The 14249-nt window shown below is 34.5% G+C and overlaps 1 non-coding gene across 1 annotated transcript; it reads left to right on the forward strand.

The window, feature by feature from the left end:
- The first annotated feature begins 36 nt into the window (after nt 1-36).
- Nucleotides 37-117, forward strand: TRNAL-AAG (transfer RNA leucine (anticodon AAG)). Its single transcript has one exon. It is a non-coding gene; the product is annotated as a tRNA-Leu (tRNA).
- Nucleotides 118-14249: the final 14132 nt, after the last annotated feature.

Genomic DNA, 14249 nt, shown 5'->3' on the forward strand with positions numbered 1-14249 from the left:
ATTGTATAACCTTTTATAACAAATTATTGTACATAAGTTGAGATGGCCGAGTTGGTCTAAGGCGCCAGATTAAGGTTCTGGTCCGAAAGGGCGTGGGTTCAAATCCCACTCTCAACATATTTATTTTGTTGTTTTATTTTAAAATTTTCTATCTTTTTCATGCAAGTTGTTAATAGCACACTCTTTTTATATGTAGTATTATGTCATTGTTTAATTTAGTATTGAAAATTAACACTCCTAAAATTAAGTGGGTGATATTTAATATTGTCGGTTCATACAATTTTAGTAGGGTAAAAAGAAAGAATGATTCAAAACTCTATATCAAATATAAGGGATCTCATTCTATTTAGCAAGTTTGTATTTGGATTACTTCGGTACATCACTTTTTTCACAAATTTGAATGTAAAAAAATAGTATAAATAGAACACAAGATTTCGATTGTGTTTGGATCAATATTTTAAAATCCATCCCAAATCAATTATACCGAAAATTAAAAAGTAAAGCGATGAGATTTGGTCATAGTGTCGTAGTTACACCGATGAAATTCGGTGTAATCCGGCCGAATCATCGATGAAATCAATGAATTGGTCATAGTGTCGATCTTACGTGTTTATTATTTTTAACTCGTCAATATAACATCGTTTTGTGTGGAACATACAAAATTCAAATGTTAGACAAGGACAACAATCTAAAGGGAGGTGAATAGATCGCAAAATTCAAATGTTGGATCAATTTAAATTATTTACTATGGAGATTGAAAGCAGTCCAGATCGACAATCATCTTTCCCGAACCGTTATCGGAAGAATCAAATATTTGTATAAACCGTAACAAAACGTAAAACAATATGTTTTCCAAAATACTGTTTGAACAAATAACATTTTGTAATCAATTTCCGATGAATTAGGAAACTAACTAAGACAATTTATCAAACACGTGGTGTGCAATAAACATCAAGCTGATTTTCCTTTGTGTGATATGAAAAACCAATTGCAATTGTTTAAATTGCAATCATCTTTACAAAATAGCTCGAATACTTCAACACAAATTGAATTATCAGTTTGTCAAATTGCACATTAATTGTATTATCAAATTGTAGAGAGAGAGAGAGAGAGAACATAAAGATTTGTTAGGAAATTCCTCAATGGTCCTCACTATGGGTACGCCTGCCCCCAATTCCAAATAGAATTGAGATATGTAATTAACCTTTGCAAGAGTTGTTTACAAGAGAAAAAATAGCAATCCAAACCCCCAAACCTTATGTTTGATGTTGATCTAGATTCTTATCTCACATTGATCTTAAGCAAGATCAAGTGACCCAATATTTCCAATCCGATCTTCCGGTTACTGCTACTCCTTTGACATAAGCTCCTTTCTTCAAAGCTTTCACTCGACTGAAAGAAGTCCAGATCGACAATCATCTTTCCCGAACCGTTATCGGAAGAATAAGATATTTGTATAAACCATAACAAAACGTAAAACAATGATGAGAAAACAAAACAATATATTTTCGAAAAATACCGTTTGAACAGATAACACTTTGTAATCAATTTCCAATGAATTAGGAAACTAACTAAGACAATTTATCAAACATGTGGTGTGCAATAAACATCAAGCTAATTTTCCTTTGTGTGATATGAGAAACCAATTGCAATTGTTTAGATTACAATCATCTTTACGAAATAGCTCGAATACTTCAACACAAATTGAATTATCAGTTTGTCAAATTTCACATTAACTGTATTATCAAATTGTAAAGAGAGAGAGAGAGAGAGAGAGAGAGAGAGAGAGAGAGAGAGAGAGAGAGAACATAAAGATTTGTTTAGGAAATTCCACAATTGTCCTCACTATGGGTATGCCTGCCCCGAATTCCAAATAGAATTGAGATATGTAATTAACATTTGCAAGAGTTATTTACAAGTGAAAAAATAGCAATCCAAACCCACAAACCTCATGTTTGATGTTGACTCTAGATTCTTATCTCACATTGATCTTAAGCAAGATCAAGTGACCCAATATTTCAAATTCGATCTTCCGGTTACCGCTACTCCTTTGACATAAGCTCCTTTCTTCAAAGCTTTCACTCTGCTGAAAGCACTCCAGATTGACAATCATCTTTCCCAAACCGTTATCGGAAGAATAAGATATTTGTATAAACCATAACAAAACGTAAAACAATGATGAGTGTCGCTACCGGGATTTCACGATAACGAAATCGGGACTAAAGAGAATGCCAAAGAGAGGCAAAGTCAGAAGAGTCACCACCGAATTTTATTTAGTTCACCTCTATCGGAGAGGAGAGGGGAAATAGTCGATAAAACTCTCGGAAAAGAGACGCGCACGGGAAGCGCTTAAAAGAGAATAAGGAATCGGTCTCGCAACCGAGATTTGGGTTCGGAAGTCGGTTGCGTAAGGGGAAGGTGTTAGCACCCCTTACGCCCATGGTACTTCATGAGAACCATTTGGGTTGTTTTACATACATGGGATTTATCTATTATTGTTTTATTTTCAAAAGAATGTGTGAAAAGAAGGGGGGTGTTTTTGTTATTATAGCGCTCGCTAGGGATTGTGACCCTTGTGCCTACGTATCACTCATTCGGGGATGAGGAATCAGAGCTCCGTAGTTCGGAGTAGAAAATATTTGTGCGTAGGTTGATTTTACCTTTGAAAAAAAGGGTTTTGGGGATGATGCCCTAAGGCACAAAAAAGAGTTTGATGAGTTGTATTGTTTTTACCTTGAATAAAGGTTTTATGAAAGAATGTTTGTGATTATATTGTACTAAAGTCTATGGGCGGAGGTGATTATTCTAGACAACAAGTCAAGCGTCTTGCATCCAAAATAATCAGAGTAAGGGTAGGAATGCTCCCTTCTCACTCATTCTCCACCACTTAAGGCTCGTGGCGCACAATAATAATCGTAATTATTAAGTGTTTTGAATTTGATTATAAAAATGCCACTTGACGTTGAATCAAGGGTTTGTTTTATTTAATTATGAAATTTAACTTATGCAACATGAATGCAAAGTAACCAACAAGAAATTAGAGAGTCTCATTGTAAGGTAGCCCAAGAGAAAGCCTTTTGTGTGCAAAAGTGACCTAAACTAAACAAAGGATAATGGTCTTACAAACATGTCCCCCTAAGGTGGTGTCATGATGCCATTCTTACAACATGAATGTAAGTTACAAATAAAATCCAACATTTACAAAGTATCACAAAGATAAGGGAAAGGCCTCCAAGCAAGGGTCCTAAAATGAAATCCTCTAAGTCCAAGTTGATTAAGAGTGGAATGAATATTTTTGTCTTACCATTTTATCATGTTTTTGTTGTTTTTAATGTTTGATGATAATAAAATAAATAATAAGTAAATAAACATGCATGATGAATTTGTACAATGATGATGATGATGAGTACTTTAATGTAAATTACAAGGTAATGACATAAAAGTAAATTACAAGAAAAAGAAACAATATCACAATAATAATGGTTATTGAATATAAATGATATAAAACAAATATAAGTCAATAATACCAAAATCACAATAACAAAGGTTAATGACAAATAAAATTAATGAAATATAATTAGTGGTTAGTAATATGTACAAAAATGAATATTTTTTAAGACTATTTTCTTAGGCCAAGAAGACTTAAAATATGACATATTAAGGGATGGTTTATCATTGATGCAAAGTATTGAAGATGATTATAAAACCAACTAACAATAGATTTGTAACAAAGAAAGTTATGCAACCTTAAGTCCATCTATTAATATTTAAAAAAAGTGATTTGTTCTCTTTCTTTTGTTTTTATTCCTCTTTTATTTAACAAGATAATAAGGTAGTAAATGAATTAACATAATGTAAATGATATAGTTAGATAATAATAAACATAAACATAAAATACTTGAAATAAAGTGAACAATAAAAAAAATTGCAAAAAATAAAGTGCAATAATGTAAATGTTAGAAGTTAGTGGTTAGTGAACATAAACATAAAGTAAATGAAATAAAACGAACAATAAAATAAATTGCAAAATAAAATAAAATAAAGTGCAATAATATAAATATTAGGAGCTAGTAATTAGTAGTTAGTAACAATAAGCAAATGGGTTAGCAAGTTAATGTAAATACATGGTTTCATCTATGCATCAAATGACCCAAATATGGTTAAAATAGAGGCAATCTATCAATGCCTCAAAGTATCATGAATGATCTATTGATCAACCATAGATAGGTTTGAAACATTGAAGATTTAATCAACTCTAAACAATCATGGTCATGATCTAATAAACCTCATCAACCAAACAAATACAACAAGTCCATAATAAAAGAAAATGATAACACACACAAAGCAACCACAAAAAGGTGAAAGAAGATAGTAAGAGTAAAAAATCTTTAAAAAAAGGTGAGTAAATCAAATTCAATCATTTTTTGCAAGCTTGAATCTAAATCATCTCAAAAGACCAACCAAGAACAAGCAACCATTTTTAATCAAAAAAGAAACAAAAAGTTAGAAAGTTTAAGTTAAAATCATTACCCACAAAATATGAAAAAAGCTAGGTAGAAATGGTGTTGAGCTTGAATGTGAAGCAAGGAGTTTGGGATGAAAATATTTGTGGTGAAAGCTTAGTAAAAGTGTTGGGTTATGAGTGTTAGAGAGTGAGAAACTTTAAGGAAAAAAATGTGAAATGGGAAAAAAGTTGGTAGTGGTGACTTTTGGGAGGGAAAGGTTTTTTGGGTTTTGATTTAGGTTTGGAGAAGAGGGGTTGAATGATATTTTTTCAGAATTTTTGGGGGCTAGAAAGCATGAAAAATGAGGGGGAATAGTGCATCTATTTATAGGGAAAGCAAGTGGGAAAGTGGGGGGAACCAAATACCCTTTGTGCAAAAAAAAAGGCTTATTTTTTATGTCTGCGCAGGGCAAATCGATTTACCTAGTTGGGTAAATCGATTTACCATTTTTTTTTAATTTTTTAAAGAAAATTCATGCCTTGAGCCCATGCAATATGTCTTTGGTTATGAATGTTAATATAATTATGATGATGAAATAATGAAAGCATACATGTGCAATAGGGTCATGGATCAGATGAAAGTTGTATCGGAATATGATGAATTTTGGAGTATGACAGCTGTCCCTATTTAATCTTTTTGAACCTGAATGTTTAGATAGCAACGGCTTCCACACATCCAAGGTAAGAGAAGATTAAATAAATAAAAATATCCAGAAATTCAACCTACTGGGAATGAAATGAATGTGATATGAAGTGAAGGGTATTTGTGAAGATTGTTCATGGGGTGGAAAATAAATTTGATATGAAATCATCTATTGAGGATAGTTTATGGTATTACTTGGGGAGGACATGGGTCATCTGTATGATGGTTATGTCATGATGTGTATGATATGCAATGTATGTTATGGTGTACGCAGAATACCGAAGTATGCTCGAACTGCTGGGGTATGCAAATGCACGGTCTATAGATTGTGCCAAATATGATTGGGCTTTAGTGGAACTTTCCGTTTCGGAGGGAAAAATTATGCATGAAGTGATGCATGCAATGCATGTGGGACTGCAACTGGGTACTTGGATTTTTATAGGGATTTTTGTTTCCAATGAGAGATCATCATCAAAGGGTTGATGGAAAAGGGTGTCATCATCAAAGGGTTGATGGAAAGGTAATTTGTCTTCGTCAAAGGGTTGACGGAAAAGAGTTTGTCATTGTCCAAGGGTTGACGGAAAGGTAATTTGTCTTCGTCAAAGGGTTGACGGAAAGGTAATTTGTCTTCGTCAAAGGGTTCACGGAAAGAAACTGTTGTAAAATATCGTCATCAGAGGGCGGATGGAAAATTTTTGTCATCGTCAAAGGGTTGACGGAAAGGTAATTTGTCTTCGTCAAAGGGTTGACGGAAAGGTAATTTGTCTTCGTCAAAGGGTTGACGGAAAGGTAATTTGTCTTCGTCAAAGGGTTGACGGAAAGAAACTGTTGTAAAACGTCATCATCAGAGGGCTGATGGAAAAAAGTTTATTGGGGAAAATTCCTAACAACGGTTGGGAAATTCTGAACTCTGACAAGTTAATTTGAGTAAGTTAAGGAGATACTCGTGATGTGATGTTATGTATGCCAATGCATGTTTGGGCTTTCATGGGGAATATATGAAATGCATGGTCTGCAAGTTATGCCAAGCATGTTTGGGCTTTGCGGAGGAGTGTATTTAGGGAATGTCAATGGTGATTGGGCTTAAAAAGGGTGATTGGGTGAATCGTATTGACTTTCCGATACTTGAGGAATTGAAGTTCGACCTCCAAGCAGGCACTGAATGTAATGTTTGAGAATTCTCACTGGGGGGAGAAATGATCTGCTTAGTCCAAAGAACTGTGTGGCACCCTTGAGTTGGAAATGTGTTTTGACTACCTTTAGTAAAATTCTAAAAAGAATGTAATTCAATATTGTCTTCCTTATAGTTTTTTTGAAAAAGGTCTTTTAATCGAAAATTTCCCATGTAATTTTATTTAGAAAAAGGTCATATTTCGCAGACAAAGCAGGAAAAGTAAAAATATGGAACATATGTGAGGGAATTGATTTTTATTGACAAGTGACTCCACAAGTAGGGAATTTTGTACAAAGGAAAGCAATTCCTAAAAGAGGTGATTGAAAAAAGAAAATGATAATTGTAATGGCAATGAAACATCTCGACTTTCCACCAAATTCTGACTCTGCTATAGTCTTCATGCCTTTGGTCGCCCTTTGATCTTGCTTTTTTTTTTAAGGAGGGTGATAGGATTGACTTGCTGGGGACCCACATAATTGACCTGCCAAGGAATGAAGAAGGATTCCTTACGGGATGCAGCCTCTTGCTCTTATTAAATCCCTAATTTTTGCCTAGACCGCCCTTTCGGGTTTTCAGTCTACCGGGATACCCATTTTTGCATAAGTTGCCCTTTCGGGTTTTCAACATATCGGGCTATATATTTTATTTTTTTAAGCATAGTATTTTTTTACTGCATCCGCATTCACCGGGGATGGAAGATCTTCGCCATCCATAGTTCAAGGATCAAGGCTCCTCCGGAGAAGACCTTTCTTACAACATATGGACCTTCATAGTTTGGCGTCCATTTTCCCCTTGGGTCAGTATGGATTGGAAGAATCTTCTTCAATACGAGGTCTCCGGCCTTTAGGCTGCGGGGGAAAACCTTTTTGTCATGTGCCATCTTGATGCGCTTTTGATAAAGTTGGCCATGGCAGATGGCTGATAAGCGCTTCTCATCAATGAGGTTTAGTTGGTCAAATCGAGCTTGTACCCACTCAGCCTCATCAAGCTTAACATCTGTCAAAATCCTTAAGGAAGGAATCTCTACTTCGACTGGTAAGACCGCATCCATGACGTACACAAGGGAGAAGGGAGTTGCCCCAGTGGAAGTGCGTACGGAAGTACGATAGCCCTGTAATGCGAATGGGAGCATTTCGTGCCAATCTTTGTATTGAATTTATAAGCAGTGGCTCGCAGTGTATAGATTTTTAATATTACAAGTCCATTATGATCATCAAATTATTAAATTAATATATTTGACTATAACTAAATTAAAAGTCACACATAAAATAATTTGTTACTAATTGATGCTGAAATAAATTTTGCTTAGATAACATATCAAAATTTTATTGTGCGTATATTGTATAACCTTTTATAATGGCCGAGTTGGTCTAAGGCGCTAGATTAAGGTTCTGGTTTAAAAGGCCGTGGATTCAAATTCCACTCTCAACATATTTATTTTGTTGCTTTATTTTAGAATTTTTATGGGTTGGCCATTTTCCTATTATGGCATAGGTTCAATTGTCGTCTATTGTATATGAACCACCATGTGAGTAGTAAAGAGATATGATTCTTCTCATAACTTACTTTACCTCATTTTCATCCATATACTGACTTAGACGTTGGAGTGTTAACAGTACAGATCCATCATGTGCAATTGCATAAGAGAAATGTGAATAACACACTTTTTTCATATGTAGTGTTATGTCATTGTTTAATTTAGTATTGAAAATTAACACTTCTTTCATCCTAAAATAAGTGTTACATTTGAGGATTTTACATAAATTAATAAAAGAGAGAAAATATTAATTTTACTACATTATCCTTATTAATTTTGAAACAAATAATTTAATATAATATGATATTTATTTTAGGACGAAGTGGGTAATATTTAATATTGTCTGTTCATACAATTTTAGTGGGGTAAAAAGAAAGAATGATATAAAAACTCTATATCAATTATAAGGGATCTCATTCTATTTAGCAGGTTTGTATTTGGATTACGTTTGGTTCATCACTTTTTTCACAAATTTGAATGTAAAAAAATAGTATAAATAGAACACAAGATTTCGATTGTGTTTGGATCAATGTTTTCAAATTTAGCCCAAACCGATTATACCGGAAATTAGAAAGTAAAGCGATGAGATTTGGTCATAGTGTCGTAGTTACACCGATGAAAATCTGTGTAATTCGGCCGAATCACCGATGAAACCAATGAATTGTTGGACTTTTTGAACCGATTGGTCGATCTTACATGCTTATTATTTTTAACACATCAATATGACATCGTTTTATGTGGCACATGCAAAAATTCAAATGTTACACAAGGGCAACGATCTAAAGGGGGCGAATAGATCGCAAATATTATTTTTTTCGATTTAAAATTTTCTTTTAAAAATTATTTACTATGGAGAGCGAAAGATGTAACACCCCTTTTCTACCCCAAAATACTTAACATATAATCAGAGTAAATAAGCACGCATATAAACAAAAGGGCGTCACATCGACGTTTTCAAAAACTAAAAAAAGCTTTCAAAAACCAAACATCATTCATCATCAATATACAACACACCTGGTCATTTAAAATAACACATTTCCATTATCATGAATATTCAAGAATATGCGTTCGCAGCGGAAAATAACGAATATCCATGCATTTCATCAAATGATCCATGTCCCATACCATGATCATCTCTCAATAATCTCTTCAGTTAAACATGTTCACAATTAATAACATAAAACGTATCCAAATTAGATATGAGTTCAATACTACCAATCTACCCAGTGTTACATGGCCAGAGCATTGACTCACTACTTAGTCTCTAAACGAAGTACCGCAGCTCTCCAGCTAATCTCGAGTGAGCTACCGTCCACTTACTTTAGCGATACTACTCCTGAGTATCTGCGCGATACCCATGTAAAGGTAACATTCAAACAGAAAGGGTGAGAATTCAAATCATTATGAAGAAGTATTAATCAAGCACAATGATTAAATCAACAATTAAAGGAATTCATCACACTTCATATAACCATGTAAATAATATTAACCAACATTTATTTCACATGTTTCAAGCACACATAAAAACTCAAGGAGTATAATATTCAAATCCAATATTATATTCTCAAATATACACATAACTACAATTATCACATAATCACATATTCAGTCAAGTTATGTATCCAAACATCATCAAATTCAATTACTATATCTCATACACACATCACAATTACATCAATGCAAACATTCAACTATCACATAACTCTAATGTGACTCAATGCAAGACATGTGACTCTATGCATGTGGTACCAAAATGTGACCCAACGTTTCACCGTATTCCGATTCAATATCTAGAATCCAAGCCACTATGTCTATTTCCAATTAAGGATCAACGTCTGCTACGCCTATTTCCAATTAAGGATCAACGTCTAATACCACGTCTATTTCCAATTAAGGATCAACGTCTGCTACGCCTATTTCCAATTAAGGATCAACGTCTAATACCACGTCTATTTCCAATTAAGGATCAACGTCTGCTACGCCTATTTCCAATTAAGGATCAACGTCTGCTACGCCTATTTCCAATTAAGGATCAACGTCTAATACCACGTCTATTTCCAATTAAGGATCAACATCTGCTATGCCTATTTCCAATTAAGGATCAATATCTAATACCACGTCTATTTCCAATTAAGGATCAACGTCTGCTACGCCTATTTCCAATTAAGGATCAACGTCTAATACCACGTCTATTTCCAATTAAGGATCAACGTCTGCTACGCCTATTTCCAATTAAGGATCAATGTCTAATACCACGTCTTTTTCCAATTAAGGATCAACGTCTGCTACGTCTATTTCCAATTAAGGATCAACGTCTAATACCATGTGAACCCACAGTTTCACCGCTTCCACTATGAAGCCGACCATGCCATGAATGAATGTACAAATACCAATATATATGCAATTAAGATCATCTCTACCATCTTAACATTCCACATATCACCATAATTCAACTCTGTGAATTATCCACCAATGGTACATATACACATTCATAACAAATACACCATTCACATAATATGCAATTAAGATCATCTCTATCATCTTAACATTCATAACAAATACACCATTCACATAATATGCAATTAAGATCATCTCTACCACCTTAACATTCATAACAAATACACCATTCACATAATATGCAATTAAGATCATCTCTACCACCTTAACATTCATAACAAATACACCATTCACATAATATGCAATTAAGATCATCTCTACCATCTTAACATTCATAACAAACACATCTTTCTAATGCTTTAAACCCCAACCCAAAATGATTCACGAGTTGAAAGTTATGAATAAAACCCTGCACAAAGGCATTACTAAAAAGTTGTTGTTTATTAAATTTTCCAACATAATTTTCATCTTCTTCAACCCCCAAAACGTCCATGAAATAATCTCCAAAATTATTTAATTCCTGAAACAAAGTTATAGCCCTCTGTTTCATCTATCCAACGCTTCAAACGGAACTCAATTTGTACTTACGGATCAAAAGTTATGACCAAAACGATTTCGACGATAAAACATAAAAAAAGGCCGCGAGTGTGACGGACAACATGCAGAATTTTCTGCGGTTTTCATCGTTGGAGGACTTCCGAACCTCCGATTTCGATTCTGTAAAAAGCCACACGTTCAGAAAATTATAACTCACACAATACTCTAAATATATAACGTTAATTTGTAGTTTTAACACAATCAATTACCACAATCGAGCATACTCATCAAAACCTAACAATTCCAAACAACCATACAAAATTAGGGATTTTAACCTAAACATACATCTACCCATTGACCCAATCATACTAACCCATAATAATAAGGATTCACCCCTTACCTCTTCAATTTTCTGGAAACCCTAGCTCTTCTCTTTACTTTTCCTCTCCTCTTTCTCTATTGCCTTCAATGATCAAATGAATCCTAATTCTCACTCTCCTCACCTCTTACTATTTATATTGGTATTCTGTTTGGGATCAAGTCATTATACTTCTAATTTAATTAATAGGCCCAATAAGACCTAATATTTAAATATCTCTATTTAATTCAAATGAATTAAACTAACACCATATATCCATCAAGTTAATTAATTCAATTATTCATGATATCTCCTATCAACTAAATAATTAATTAACACACCAAATTAATTAATATAATCAATTATTATACTACCTAACAATCAATTAATTAATTAACACTCCACATAATTAAAATAAAATATAGTAATAATAGCATAATAAATAAATACTAAAATTGGGTTGTTACAACTCTCCCCCACTTAAAAGATTTTCGTCCTCGAAAATTCACCTCAAACGAACAACTCCGGATACGATTCCCTCATCTTATCCTCGAGTTCCCAAGTAATATTGCCATTGGTGACTCCGCCCCATATCACTTTCACCAAATCAATCTCCTTACCACGAAGCTTCTTCACTTCTCGATCTTCTCTAATCTCGTCAAGAATGCCACACGTAAGCTTCAACATAATAAGCTTAACACACGAAGACGACGCCTCACAACCTAACTCATATCTCTAAATTGCTCCAACAATTCAAACTCTCGAATCATCAACATAGACATGTGCAATGACTTCCTACTCAATGCATCGGCTACAACATTCGCCTTTCCAAAATGATAATTCAAACCAAAATCATAATCTTTCAAGAATTCCAACAATCTCCTTGTCCGAAAAGCAGCCTTTTGAATATCCTCAGCCTTTACATGAATCTGATGATACCCAGACCTCAAATCAATCTTGCTAAACACACAAGCTCCAACCAACTGATCCATTAGATCGTCAATCCTCGGAAGTGGATACTTGTTCCTAATCGTCACTTTATTCAGTTGTCTATAATCAACACATAATCTTATAGAAAGAAGGTAAATCACTTATATCTTCCGGAAATGCCTCCGCAAACTCACAAACTATTGGCAATTCTTCAATCGTCCCCTTCTCACGAATATCCAAAGTTGCCAACAACATAAACAACTCGGCACCACCTTGCACCGATTCATCAACTTGCTTAGCAGACACAAACCAATCTTCCTTCGCACCAACCTCAGGAGAAATAATTGTCTTCTCAAACCAGGTTAACTAGCCAACACTGCACTCTCGCAGGCAACAACATAATGTCCAAGCTCGATACAATTGGAACATCCAAGATAAGCAGACGCTCCTCCCCCACTTATTTCATTCCCAACCTGCCAATGGAAAATAAAATAAGCATCGACAGTGTTCTCACACACATGTCGCATAATAGGGAACAAACATAACTAAACAACCTGGCCGGACGGACCGACCTGCTCTGATACTACTAATGTATCAGACAAACAATATCGATCGTGTCAGATACACGAATCAAATACAACGGGATGGAAAACCCTAACGACTATTGACCAACTGGTCAACCAGGCTCTGATACCACTAATGTAACACCCCTTTTTCTACCCCAAAATACTTAACATATAATCAGAGTAAATAAGCGCGCATATAAACAAAAGGGCGTCACATCGACGTTTTCAAAAACTAAAAGCTTTCAAAAACCAAACAGCATTCATCATCAATATACAACACATTTGGTCATTTAAAATAACACATTTCCATTATCATGAATATTCAAGAATATGCGTTCGCAGCGGAAAATAACAAATATCCATGCATTTCATCAAATGATCCATATCCCATACCATGATCATCTCTCAATAATCTCTTCAATTAAACATGTTCACAATTAATAACATAAAACGTATCCAAATCAGATATGAGTTCAATACTACCAATCTACCCAGTGTTACATGACCAGAGCATTGACTCACTACTTAGTCTCTAAACGAAGTACCGCAGCTTTCCAGCTAATCTCGAGTGAACTACCGTCCACTTACTTCAGCGATACTACTCCTGAGTATCTGCCGATACCCATGTAAAGGTAACATTCAAACAGAAAGGATTGGAATTCAAATCATTATGAAGAAGTATTAATCAAGCACAATGATTAAATCAACAATTAAAGGAATTCATCACACTTCATATAACCATGTAAATAATATTAACCAACATTTATTTCACATGTTTCAAGCACACATAAAAACTCAAGGAGTATAATATTCAAATCCAATATTATATTCTCAAATATACACATAACTACAATTATCACATAATCACATATTCAGTCAAGTTATGTATCCAAATATCATCAAACTCAATTACTATATCTCATACACACATCACAATCACATCAATGCAAACATTAAATTATCACATAACTCTAATGTGACTCAATGCAAGACATGTGACTATATGCATGTGGTACCAAAATGTGACCCAACGTTTCACCGCATTCCGATTCAATATCTAGAATCCAAGCCACTACGTCTATTTCCAATTAAGGATCAACGTCTAATACCACATCTATTTCCAATTAAGGATCAACGTCTGCTACGCCTATTTCCAATTAAGGATCAACGTCTAATACCACGTCTATTTCCAATTAAGGATCAACGTCTGCTACGCCTATTTCCAATTAAGGATCAACGTCGAATACGACGTCTATTTCCAATTAAGGATCAACGTCTGCTACGCCTATTTCCAATTAAGGATCAACGTCCAATACCACCTCTATTTCCAATTAAGGATCAACGTCTGCTACGCCTATTTCCAATTAAGGATCAACGTCTAATACCACGTCTATTTCCAATTAAGGATCAACGTTTGCTACGCCTATTTCCAATTAAGGATCAACTTCTAATACCACGTCTATTTCCAATTAAGGATCAACGTCTGCTACGCCTATTTCCAATTAAGGATCAACGTCTAATACCATGTGAACCCACAGTTTCACCGCTTCCACTATGAAGCCGACCATGCCATGAATGAATGTACAAATACCAATATGTATGC

This window comes from Lathyrus oleraceus, chromosome 7, assembly GCF_024323335.1.
Source record: "Lathyrus oleraceus cultivar Zhongwan6 chromosome 7, CAAS_Psat_ZW6_1.0, whole genome shotgun sequence".
Taxonomy (NCBI): Eukaryota; Viridiplantae; Streptophyta; class Magnoliopsida; order Fabales; family Fabaceae; genus Lathyrus; species Lathyrus oleraceus.